This window comes from Lolium perenne, chromosome 2 (genome assembly GCF_019359855.2).
Source record: "Lolium perenne isolate Kyuss_39 chromosome 2, Kyuss_2.0, whole genome shotgun sequence".
Taxonomy (NCBI): Eukaryota; Viridiplantae; Streptophyta; class Magnoliopsida; order Poales; family Poaceae; genus Lolium; species Lolium perenne.
In genome coordinates this window covers 16,304,517-16,317,816 of record NC_067245.2, presented here as the reverse complement: position 1 = coordinate 16,317,816, position 13,300 = coordinate 16,304,517, and positions in this window count along the sequence as shown.

Here is a 13,300-nt window from a genome sequence, read left to right as displayed (position 1 = left end):
AATAACCAAAGCACGAATGAACCAGCAGGTGATATATATTGCACCACCCTTTGACCTCTAATTTTAAAGGGCATACATGGACCGTTTCAAGAGAAAGGTATTCAGTAGTAAAAACAACAAAAGAAAACAGTATACATATCGCAAATTAAACATACATAATAGCGGTTCACATACGAAGGAACACGACCATATATAATAATAACAGCGGTTCACATGGCAATGATAACAGCTAGTTATATATACTCCTTGATCGGCGTAGATGCCTCCCGAAGGTTCAGAACATTCACAAGTTTGTGAAGCAGTCTATCTCGATATTGGATATTTTTCTAGCAAAACGGGACCAAGCAACCGTGATCTTAACTGCAGAGTCTGTACCTTTGCGGCGGTTGTGAAGAACACATCTGGCCTGACTTGTCTGACAATCCTTGGCTCTGAAGGAGACACGGCCAGTAGCAAGTATAGCACCGGAGCGAGAATAAGTATGTATGAAGATCTTGAGCCTTCCTTGTACAGAAACGACACGCCTCGAAAGATCAAGGTAACCATCTGGATCCATACTCATTGTTCCATTGTTATCTAGGCTCGTATTTCCATACTTTGAATCAAACAGCACAATCATCTTGGATGGATCATCCTCATAGGGCGAGGCGCAATACAGAACTTGTCCGCCATATTTAAAAGGCGACCCTTGCATAACACGAACAGCCAAAACGGTGGCCTGGCGTGACTGGACGAGTCGTTCGAAGCACATCTCTATTTTGCACAAGTAGTTGGTAAGGTGCGAAATGAAGTAATCACAGTTGGAAGGGTTGTTATAGCGGTAGGCTCGAGTGACTAATTCCCTATCTTCAGGCCAAGACTGTCCCTCCTTTAGCATGAGTTGGATTTCGATGTGTACAGGCTCGATGGACAGGAGCCCGCGGCGCGGTCCGGTCAGGTGCAAATAAGGATCCTGCAACAAGCATCATCATCGGTCGTCATCATCAATTATATGTACTATGTTGTTATCAACTATTCAATCAAAGAGCATGCAGCGGCAAGAAGATTAGCAATAATACAATACATGAATAGATAGAAAGAATGTACTTGCATTTTTGGTGAGGGTTTGGCTCTGACTCCTCGGACGGAAGAAGATGATGTTCCGCTTCTGATCCACGTAGTCCCGGGCGGCGACAGTGCCGTAGACATGAAGCGGCCACTGGAGGTGCTTTATCTTGGCGATTTTGATGGAGAACACCTGCAGGCTTGGAACGAGATCGGTGTCTCTTGGGAGGCAGCTCGGCGTGCAGTGTGTGTAGACCATTGGACTCAATGACGCTGCATATCAACATCCCGACAGATTACTTTGAATCAATACAGCAAAAAAACCCAATTGATTGCAAGTGTCCAGAGAAGGAGAGTAGCAAGCGAAAACCCACAGGTTGGTTACTCACTGATAAGATTGAAGGTACGATCCCCGTGCTTAAATGAGAATTCCCAGCCCTTACGGTGGAGAGCGAATTCGTTTTTCTCCTTTTCCATGGAGGATTCAGGAGCCAGCTCCTCCTGTTCGTCTTCTTTCTTTTGGTCTTCTTCTTCTTCCTCCTCTTCGTCTCGCTCTTCTTCCTCCTCCTCCGCGTTTGATTCGGAGGAGATCGACTTGGATTCGGTGTCGTCGTAATATGGGACCTCGTTTTGGGGCAGCCAATGGGCGTGATGACAGGACCGTCTCCTCGGCCGCCAATGCAAGCGCGACGTTGGTACTTGCGGCATCTCCATCGAAGCTCAGATCTCCTCCGCGACTTGCTCTCGCTCGTTCGTTTTTGGCTCCGCCGCCACTTCGAGATTTTGTTTTTGCTCCTTGGATTCGCGATTGAGTGGACAGACGGCCGGGTGGAGTGCGGCAATACTTCGTCTCAAGATGGGCCTGGCCCAGTCACTCTAGGTTACGTCCGGCCTCCGTGCACGTGCTGTGCGTCTGCGCTGGCCCACCTAGCAAAGTGTGTTTTTCCAGCAAAGGGCCATGTTAGTAGCATATATATAAATCTCCAAATGCGAATCAATTTCCTAAGTTGTAAAAGTGTAATAATTTTACTCCTATGTATGGTGGGAAATATTACAGCACAATACAATTTATAAATAGTGCAATATTAAGCAATATTATTGACTTGTGTTCAATTGGATAGTAAATTTCGTCTTTGGTGAGACTTCCTAGACAATTCTCCTCTTGCTAGAGAAATTGTATGCTGAATTGCAAGTTCATTGGTTAGTTACTCAAACTATACCAAGAGAGAATATATAATAATTGTTCAATATAAAGGTACTACACTCAACGCTTGCTTTGGGCCCAACTGCTTAGTTACTTTTGTTTAAATTCAAACTAGTCCCCGAAGAAATCCTCTCATCGAAACACCCCTTAATATTTGGGATGAATGAGGAATGCCCAAATACGAGCATTATTTTCTCTTCCCGGTCCGTGTTTTCTTCCATTTTACATGCTGCTAATTAGTTGTAGCAGTGGTGGCTCTAAAAAGAGAAAGTTGGCTTTACAATTGATTTTGGTTAGGGCCTTAGTGGGACGAGCAAAGGGTGTTCAGTTTTGTTTTTTTTACTATCTATATACTAGCCAAGTGTGAGCTTTCTGAATCATTGTAGAATTGTAACTCTAATTTAGTATTGGCTTAATTAGGTTTGTTGGTTCAGCCGACTATATATAAGAAGTGGAAGAAAGGAGGCTCAGGGGTGGGGGTATCTTACCTCTTTTCCTCTGCGTCGTAGCAAGCTAGTCGACACTCTTGTGTAATATGCATGGCCTCCATGTCACTGGCGGAGCTCCTTTGGGGCCAAACCGGGCCATGGCCCGCCCAGCTTTTTTGCAAAAAAATTATTCACTCATATGCATCTATGGCCCAGCCTCAATGTACGTTTGTCTCTCCCTGCCTCCCTGGTCGTTCCTTTCAGAGGCTCTCCCGACACAAACACAGAAACTATGGCCATGGAGACGACTCGCTAGGTATGGGATTTTGGAAAAAACAAGGGAAAATCTGGGGAAATGGTGGAGTGTAGGAGGAACAGCAGCGTCGCGCTACGGCTGGCAACAGCGGGTCGCCGCAACCGGCAGCCCATAAAAGCACGGACGCATCGCACGGGCACGGGGCCGGCAGGACTTCAACAGGCGCTGCGACCCAAGGATCAGCGCTTCTTGTCTGTGGACCAAATCGATCATCTCCTCTTCTCCAACTCCCCTGCCTAGGTAATTTTCTGTCTTTCCTCAAACTTTTAGCTAGCAATATATAGCATCTGCTTTTCATTGCTCACGGAATTTGGAATTTGTTTTCCAGCTTTGCAAATTATAACAAGCAGCATCAATGAGAACAACCACTCGCAACTGCAACATGAAACAGCACTCGCAGAATAACTAATTTTATCTTGAAAAGAAAAGGGAATGATACAAGTGAAATTTTAGGTTCTAGAACCAATGAAAACGATTCTTTTTTTAGTAATAACTAGTAATGTCTAGTGAAGTGGTGCGGTTTGGAACAAAAAAAATTTGTATTTCATAGATTGGCCCGCCCATGAATTTTCTTCAAGCTCCGCCACTGCTCCATGTGGCAACTAATTTTCACCAACAAATCAGTATGTTACCTAAGAATAACATAAACAATATAGTTTTTGTTGAACTTGACCACTATGATCAACACATGTATTTTAATTATTATCACAAGTTAATTTGAAAATTGCTGGGCAAAACATGCAAAACATCATATGCCCCTCTTATTGTCATGAAATGCAAGCAGCTATCTGCTTTTTTTTTAGATAAGAAGCCATCTGCTGCATGAAAGAATCCGTTATGCAATCTATTGCCGTTAAGTGAAAATGAGAGAGTAGTAGAAACAGTATGTTTGGGGTTATGATTTTTTTTACAATGGGGTTTATGAATTATCAGTGCAATTTCCCCACCTTAAGGGGAAAAGCGAGAGTAGAAGGAATGTGTTTGGATTTAGGAATCATCGGTGCGATATGTTCAAGCGATAGTAGTATTAGCAATATGTTTGGCACATGTGCTATACCTACGACCAGATAACACCATCAATGTTACCTCAATATCTTATGACTCACGAAGCAATTTTGGTGTTGTCATGCTGGCTTGTTAGGTTCAGATTTTGGATATATGGAAGTAAATGCAAGACTACAAAATAACTAATGACCTCCATGTCTTTCTACAAGTTGATAAATCTAGTGTTCCAAAAAAAATGTCGCAGAGTTGTCTAATTTCTTTTTGAGGAAAAGACAGTTGTATATGCCGTCCGATTAGATAGAAAGAGTGCTATGCACAGAATGACCCAGTTTATAAGAAAAATTGGATCCAAAAATCATACATTGCCCAGTTTATAAGGAAAACCGAGACGAAAAACCACACAAACCTAATTAGAACCTATGTAAACACCAAATAGCATCAGCTAACCATTTTTTTTTGGCAAATGGCCATGTTAATATAGCATATATCTCCAAATGCTCACAGTTAGGCTGCATCAGATGGAAGTAGTCAGCTGATCATGTTACTACGAAGAAATGGCAGCAAGGTGCCGATTTCGACGACCACCTTGATAATATTAGCAAGTTAAGGAGTCTATGAGTGAACAACTTGTCATGATGAAGTTATAGTTTTAAGTGCTTATTTTTGGTCGTAGAACCTGGCAACTGCATACTAAAATACCTTTCTCCTTTGAATTATCCCTTTTTATTTAATTTGCAAGAGACATCCCTCAAGAATAGGTGAAATTTTATCCTGGATTTCTTTTCACAGGAGAATTATCCTATTATTTCTCATGCTCCTCACGGAAATCACGGTCTTCATTATTTTCTAGTGGGGCCTATTCACCACAGCTAGGGAACCATTCGTACCATCCGGTGGATTGCCTCATCGAAGAGTATGTTCGGTGGTCCGAGAGTAGAACAACGACTTTAGGTGGAGTCGAGAGTGAAAGAAGGGGGAGCCAGGCAGTTGGAAAAATGGCATTTACTGGATCCAGATCTCCTTGATGAACAACCATGACTTTCATCTTAACGAGTTACCGCCTGAGCATGAGCACCTCGTTCAGCAGCAGCCGCTCGTGCCGCAGCCTGAACTTTCATATTCATAACGATTGGGGGCAGCTCAAACCCACCGCTTAGCAAAAGTAACTCTTGGCGAAAAGCATAGCACTGTAAAAAATTCTTTATCATGATCCCAAGGATAACTGGAAGGCTCAGAAAGAAGTTTTGAATTTCATTTATTATGGAAATAAATAGTTGTATAGGAAGCTCTTAGGCAACTTGGAGCCTCGCAATGTGCCGACAATAAAAATAAGGTATGACTATGAAACACGTTTTTTTAAATGTGTAGAGAGGATCCTTGTATGCCAAGGCAAGGAGATTTAGAATCTCAAAGACCTAGTCAATCTTAAGTACGATTTAGAAAGTTTTTTCTTAGCTAGAGGTTTACATGCCAAGGCAAGGACATCTACAGTCTCAATGACCTAGTCGATCTTAAGTACGATTTAGAAAACAAGCGGGTTCTTTCTTAGCTAGAGGTATTGCTCATGTAAAATTTAGTCATAGCCTGAGGGAGAGTAATGTTGTAGTGCATACTTTAGTTAGTAGGGTGGACCTCAGTCGATTGTCTGGTCGATCGCTGGTAATTGCCTGGCTTTCCCGCAAAAAAAAAAAAGTGTCAAGGCTTGGAGCACTGTGATGGCTACTTATCGGCAATCATTTCCTTGTCCGTTTTTAAGATCGGAACAGAAATATAGTGGAAGTGTCACACAAAAAAAAACCCTTTGTCCCGTCCTGTCCCCCGCGGGCGGCGTCGGGGCGAGAACCGCAGTCCTCCCCGCCCAGGTCCTAGCTCCCCTCCTCTCCCCTCCGCCGTCGTCGGCGCAGGCCGCCGGGCAAAGCCCGTGCGGTGCCGGCGGCGGCGGCCGTCCCTTACCCGCGCGCTAGGCAGGGAGGCGCGGGGGCTCTCTTCGGCTAGCGGCGGTGCCTCCCAGTGGTCAAGGTTTCGGCGGCGGCGGCGCACCGCAGGTGGTGTTGTGGGTATACTTCATGGGTGTACCATCGACAGTGCCTAGATCCGGCAAGCCCGGGTGGCCCACAGACGGTGATGAGGCATGTGGCCCATCGGGCGGCCCGATTCTTTGCCGTTGATCATGCGGGAAGAAGTCCAGCCCAGGATCGCAGCCGGATCCGTACCGACCTAGGAGTGACCCCGGATCCGGGGAGGCCCATGAGGAACCCGGATCCAGTACGACGTGTATGGAAGGCGGATCCGTGACGTGCACGGCAAGATATTGTATCGTAGCTAGGCTATCTGTAATCCGGCTAGGACTCTCCATGTAAACCCTAGATCCGTGCGCCTTTATAAGCCGGATCCCGGGAGCCCTAGAGGCACAACGACAACTCATTGTAACAACGCGAAAGCGCCCCGGATAATTCCGGACAAGCAGCGGTAGGCCTGTCATCGTGCGGGTGTTCGAAGGCTGGGTAACTCGCGTACCACCGTCCCGTGTGCACTCCGCCCTATGGCCCCTACTTCTTCTCCCCCTCGTGAGGATCCCTCCTCCGAGGTACCGTCGATTAGGCAACGACAGTTGGCGCCCACCGTGGGGCCTGTGGCGTCTGGAGGCCGGAACCGGGAGGGTTCCGCCATGGGAAGCTACGACGACACCATCGCTGTGGGGCGCGTCCTTTACGCCGGAAATCTGCCGATCGTCCCTCCGGATGAGTGCTGGATTCCGGCTAGGACAAACCCCGTCAAGCTCTCCATCGTCCCAATTGGCGGCATTCACATCTTCATCGGGAAACCGTCGATTCCGACGGAAACCCACCGGTAAGTAACGCGAGACGCGACCGCCGCAGAGCTGGACGCTGTCGCGAAGATCCGATCTGAGATGCGGGAGCTTCCCAAGGAAGATTCCGCCTCGGATCTGGAAATTTCAAAGCCCACCCAATCCGCCCCCGAGCAGGAAACAAAGGTGGAAGACCAATGCGTATCCGCCCGGGTTTCCCAGGTGTTAGAAAAGCAGAGGTGCCACTTCGTACACTTCTTGGCCCATACCGCAGGAACCGCCCCTCAAGAAGAAGGAGCTGGTCCTGAGCAGGTAGAGGCACCGGAAAGCGGCGCAGATCCGGATCAGGCTCAGCTTGTCGGAGAAAGCGAAGCTCCGGTTGAAGAGTCGATTTTGGGCAATCTGAGCCCAATTTCCGGCGACACCCCGTCCACGGAATCCGATGACTTCGTTCGCAAGATAAGGGAGTACGGATACGGCGATCAGCCCGAAGTCGACTCCGCCCAGCCCAAGCGAGGTTCTCGCAACGGTAACGGCTGGGACAAACCGGATCCGGAGACCAGGTCAGCCAATCTGACCCCCAACCATCCCATCAAGGATCTCCAATGTCTCGAGTGCGACCCCAAAGGGATTCTCCCTCGGAGGAAATCTTGTCGGCGAGAGGAGGTGGCCGCGCGAGCAGTTCTTAACACACCTTTAACCCCGGGCGACGCCGCAGATCTGGAGGCCCTAGAGACCGCCGTAAAGGAAATGCTGGCCACGGCCAAGAGGCTCGCCGATACCGAAGCTGCGTTAAGGATAGGAAGGGCAGATCATGCAGCACGGACGGAAAACTTCGAGAGACAGGACCGCGAGATTGCTGCCACACTCGAGCAGGTCAAGAGCATGAGGGCTGAGTGGGAGGTAAAGATGACCTATGCGCAGCGGAGGCCGATCGAATTGTTAGAGAAGCAATTCCGCCTCGCGAGAATACCCTTCAACACGCCCGCAGATCACCGGCCGCTGGAAACTCCAAAGGACAACATGCGAAAGCTGCGGAATTGCTGAAGAAGAAGGACGAAGAAGTTGACATCAACTATCTCCGCACACTTGTCGCTTCAAAGAATGCAGCAGCGAACAAGGCAGATACTTCGCGCGAGTTGGAATCCAATCCGGATAACCGTGTATCTACCGCGCGAAGGACGATGAATCGCACACCGGATCGTCGGAGCGCGAGAAGAAGGGCAAGGGAGCACCCAAATCCGATCCCCGTTCCGTCCACGTACGCCTCCGTCGGATCCAAGGAAGGGAAAGGACGCGATGTACTCCGGAAGAGGCAAATACCGCAACCCCTCACCTCCACCCAACGGTTACCCGCGACCCCCTCGCCGCCGTAGTCCAGCCGGAAACACCAGGCCCGTAGGGCATGGTGCGCTTGTTATCCGCGACAACGTGCCGCCAAGAAACGAAACGAGGGAGCGCTCGCCGGAACCTCGCCGGAATCGTAACAATGTTCATGAGCCCGAGCCCAGGAGGAGTCGGAATGAAGACCGCGGTCCGAGCCTCGCCGGAACCGCGATCCGTAACCTCGTCGGAGCCGGGACCCGAGCCTCGTCGGAGCCGTGACCCGGAGCCTCACCGGAACGACCAGGGCAGCCGGCGCCAAGGCGAAGGCAGCCACGGAGCCGGAGTCAGCACCAGGAAGGCCGAGGAGATTCGGATGGCGGAAGCAAGAAGTCGGACCGCCCACCTCGCAGGTCTCCTCCCCACCACCTAGCGGTGGCGGCGGAGGTGGAGGCGGAGGCAATGGCCGGAGATCTCGCTCTCGCTCAAAGTCTCCTCGCCACGGCTCGCGCGACGCGCGGGACCGCCTTAACGAGTACAGAACCGACTACATTGGCCCGAAGTGCTTTGGCAGGATGATTCGAGAGGAACCAAAGCCAAGGATGAACCTCAAGCTACCCGGAAATCTGAAGCATTATGATGGCACCGAAAGGCCGGATACCTGGATTGAGGATTACTACAATGTCAGTAACCTTCGCCGGAGGAACCCCTAACATCGCCTGCCGCATGCTCCAGCTTGTACCTTGTAGGTCCAGCCCGGATCCGGCTCGGCGACCTCGAGAAGAACTCCATCTTTTGCTGGTTCGACCTGAAGAACGCTTTTGAGAAACACTTCAGGGGCACCTACAAGAGACCTGCCACAACAAGCGACCTACGAGGCTTGCATCCGTAAGAAGGGCGAAACATCAAGGAATTTCCTTACCCGATGGTTGGCATGCGAAACGAGTGCGAGAACGTTGACAACCGCACGGCAATGCACGCCTTCATTGGGGGCTTGCGGCGAGGAGGATTGCTGCGACACAAGCTAACCCGCATGGTCAATGCAAATCAACCGACGTTGGATGACATGATCACCATCGCTAGCGATCACACCGCCGCCGACGACGACGGGCGGTGATCTCGCAGCCACGACAATCCCCGCACCAACAAAAGAAGAACCGTGACAACGGCGGCAGCAGCAGCCATAAGCGCAAGAACCACGATGACCGTAAGAGTGGCGGATCCGAGATGGTCGCCATGGCGTTTCAACGCGGAGGTCCAGGGAGGCGGAAGAGGACGCGGACGCGGAGGCGGAGCCGGCAGGGGTCAGCGACATACCTCCGAGGTCACCGCCGCCGGATCCCGCGCACCGCAAACCTATGAGGAGTACGAGAGACATGCCCCGCTCGGCCCATCTGGATCCGGTTACGTGGAAGTCCACCCATACCAACCGCAACCGCAAGTGGGTCAATGATCTAAAGAACGACCCGAAGCCGGATACAAGCGCGCCGGAAGCACCGCCCTCGCGGCAAAGGTGGCAAGGGCAAGAATAAGGACAAAGAGGATGATAGTTCCGAGGCGATGGATGAGGATGATAACTCGCCGGATCCCAAGGCAGGATCCGCAGGAAAATCCAACCCATTCGACAAAAGAGCGTGGGGGCTTACCACACTTTCCTCGGAACCCCAACAAGACGCGCCTCCAAGTCGGCTACCCGGATCCCGAACGCCATAGTTCCGGGCTGTGCCGCGATACGTCGGAGTGGTCGGAAATCCCGTGCACATTTGATCGGAAGGATCATCCCGCAATTGTGCCAAAGGAGTGCTACGCCTTGGTTGTAAGTCCCCGCATAGACGGGTATGACTTCTCCAAGTGCCTCATGGATGGCGGAGCTAGCCCGAACATCATGTACCCGGGAGACTCTAGAGCGGATGAACCTCACCAAGGAACAGCTCAAACACAGCACCACCGAGTTTCATGGCGTGGTTCCGGTAAGAAGGCGAACTCCCTCGGCAGCATCACACTTCCCGTGGCTTTTGGCGATGTTCATAATTTCCGCGAAGAGAAGATCACGTTTGAAGTTGTGCCCTTCAAGAGCTCCTACCACGTCATCTTCGGCAGGCCCACCTACCACAAGTTCCACGCAAGAGCGTGCTACATCTACAACAAGCTCAAGATTCCGGGTCCTAAAGGTATGATTACCGTATCCGGAGACTACAAAAAGCTCATGAGTGCGAGTTAGGCGAAGCCGCCTTCGCGAGAGTCCGTGATATCCGGAGAAGAGCCGAAAGGCTACGAGCCGCGGTGGATCCGATCGAGATGCAGACCACCAAGAAGCAAATCTCCGAGCAGAAAACCTCCTTCAAGCCCGCGATAGAAACCAAGAAGCACGACCTCATCCAGGTGACTCTTCCAAGCAGGTTTCGATCGGAGCCAACATGGACCCCAAATAGGAAAGCGCGCTCGTCGAGTTCCTCCGCGCTAACATGGATATCTTCGCATGGCAACCTTCGACATGTCCGGAGTACCTAGGGAACTCGCCGAGCACTACCTCAACATAAATCCGGGGCCAAACCGGTGAAGCAAGCTATGCGACGCTTTGGAGATAAGAAGCGCCGCGCCATAGGAATGGAACTAGCAAAGTTACTAGACGCAGGTTTTGTACTAGAAGTTATCCATACCGATTGGGTCGCGAATCCCGTCCTTGTACCCAAAAAGAACACCGAAATACTAAGAATGTGCATCGATTACTCGGCTTGAACAAACATTGCCCGAAGGATCCGTTCCCCTTGCCGCGCATTGACCAAGTCATTGATTCGACGGCGGGGGCGGAACTTCTGTGTTTTCTTGATGCGTATTCCGGGTATCATCAGATCCGGATGAAGGAATCCGACCAAAAGGCGACTTCATTCATTACCCCCTTTGGTACTTACTGCTATGTTACTATGCCTTTTGGTTTGAAAAATGCAGGTGCTACTTACCAACGTACGATGCAGCGGTGCCTGAAGGACCAAATTGGCCGGAACGTGCACGCTTACGTCGACGACATCGCGGTCATGACCCGGAAAGGATCCGACTTGATCAGCGATCTCACAGAAACCTTCGACAACCTCCGCAGGTACAAGATGATGTTGAATCCGCTGAAGTGCGTCTTTGGCGTGCCAGGAAAACTCCTTGGCTTCATAGTCTCTCAGAGGCATTGAGGTTAACCCGGAAAAGATCAAGGCAATCCTGTGCATCAAAAGGCCAACTTGTCTCAAAGATGTGCAACGACTAACTGGTTGTGTTGCAGCAATCAGTAGGTTTGTCAGCCGTCTTGGCGAGAAGGCACTACCTCTCGTACAAGCTGCTTGAAGAAAACAGACAAATTTGTCCTGGGACGACGCAGGTGATGCAGCTCTTCGAGGGTTGAAGGAGATACTCACCTCCACTCATATCTTGGCAGCTCCAGCGAGTCGAGCCAATGCTCCTTTACACGGCAGCTACCAACAAAGTCGTCGGCCTCGTCATCGTGGTGGAGCGAAAGGAAGAAGGTCATGAATATGACGTCCGAGAGACCTGTCTACTACATCGGCGAGGTGCGACGGAATCAAAACAGAGATATCCTCACTTTCAGAAGCTAGCTTATGGCGTGTTCCTAGGCAGCCGGAAGTTGAGGCATTATTTCCAAGAGCATCCAGTAACAGTCGTGAGCAAGGCTCCGCTGTCAACAATTCTCAACAACGCTGACGCAACAGGACGTACGGCTAAATGGGGCATCGAATTATCCGCCTTCGACATCGCTTACAAGCCAAGGACTGCGGTAAAATCTCGTGTTACGCAGATTTCGTTGCAGATTGGACGAAGCTCCGGATGCAAGTCCTGGAGCCGGAACCGAAACATGGGTCATGCACTTCGACGGATCCAAGCAGCATCAAGGCTCGTGGAGCCGGAGTCACCACTGAAGTCCCCTACCGGAGAAGAATTGCGGTATGTTCTGCAGATCCACTTCGAAGCTACCAACAACATGGCGGAATATGAGGCTCTACTACACGGTCTGCGCATCGCTAAGGAAATAGGGATCAAGCACATCATATGCTGTGGAGATTCCGACCTGGTGGCACAACAAGTAGCCGGAACCTGGAACGCCAGAAATTCCGTCATGGCGGCCTACAGAGACGAAGTTGACGAGATTGCCAAGAGCTTCCTCGGATACGAAGTCAAGTACGTCAGGAGAGACGATAACACAGCGGCAGACATGCTATCCAAGCTCGGATCCGGCAGGAAACCAATTCCGCCTGGCATTTTCCTGGAGCATCTCCGGATACCCTCAGTTAAGGGCGCTAACCCGGAAAACCCAGAGGTGGCAGTGTCTCCGGCTAGGGAAGTGATGGCTATCATTCCGGCCTGGACCCAGCCTTTCCTGGACTACCTCATCGATCGAAGTTGCCAGAGGACGAGGTCCTCGCACGACGAATCGTCGGCGAGCACGAACCTACACAATAGTTGATGGACAGCTCTACAAACGAAGTGCAGCAGGGGTATTTCTTAAATGCGTCTCCAATCAAGATGGCATTGAAATCCTCGCAGAGATCCACGCGAGGGGACTGCGGGCATCACGCCGCTCCCGGATCACTCGTTGCAAAAGCTTTTCGGTTAGGTTTCTATTGGCTTACGGCTAAAGAAGACGCTGATAAAATAGTCAAGACCTGCCGAGGTTGTCAGTACTACGCTACTCAACCAAACGCTCCAGCCCAAGAGCTGAAGACCATACCTATCACCTGGCCATTTGCGGTCTGGGGGCTTGATATGGTTGGTAAGTTAAAAAAATCATCTCCTGGCGGTTTTGAGTACCTCCTGGTCGCTGTTGACAAGTTCAGCAAATGGATCGAGGCTAAGCCAGTGAGAAAAGCCGACGGTGCTACGGCACTAAAATTCGTCTGCAGCCTCGTGATGAGATTCGGCATCCCGCACAGCATAATCACAGATAATGGCACGAACTTTGCTCAAGGAGAATTGAGGGATTATTGTGAGACAATGGGGATACGACTGGACCTCGCATCTGTGGCTCATCCACGGTCAATGGTCGAGTTGAAAGGGCTAACGGCCTAATATTATCGGGAATTAAACCACGCCTTGAAGGACCGCTGCGACGAGCAGCCGGAGCTTGGGCTGATGAGTTGGAGGCTGTTACGTGGAGTTTACGAACTACC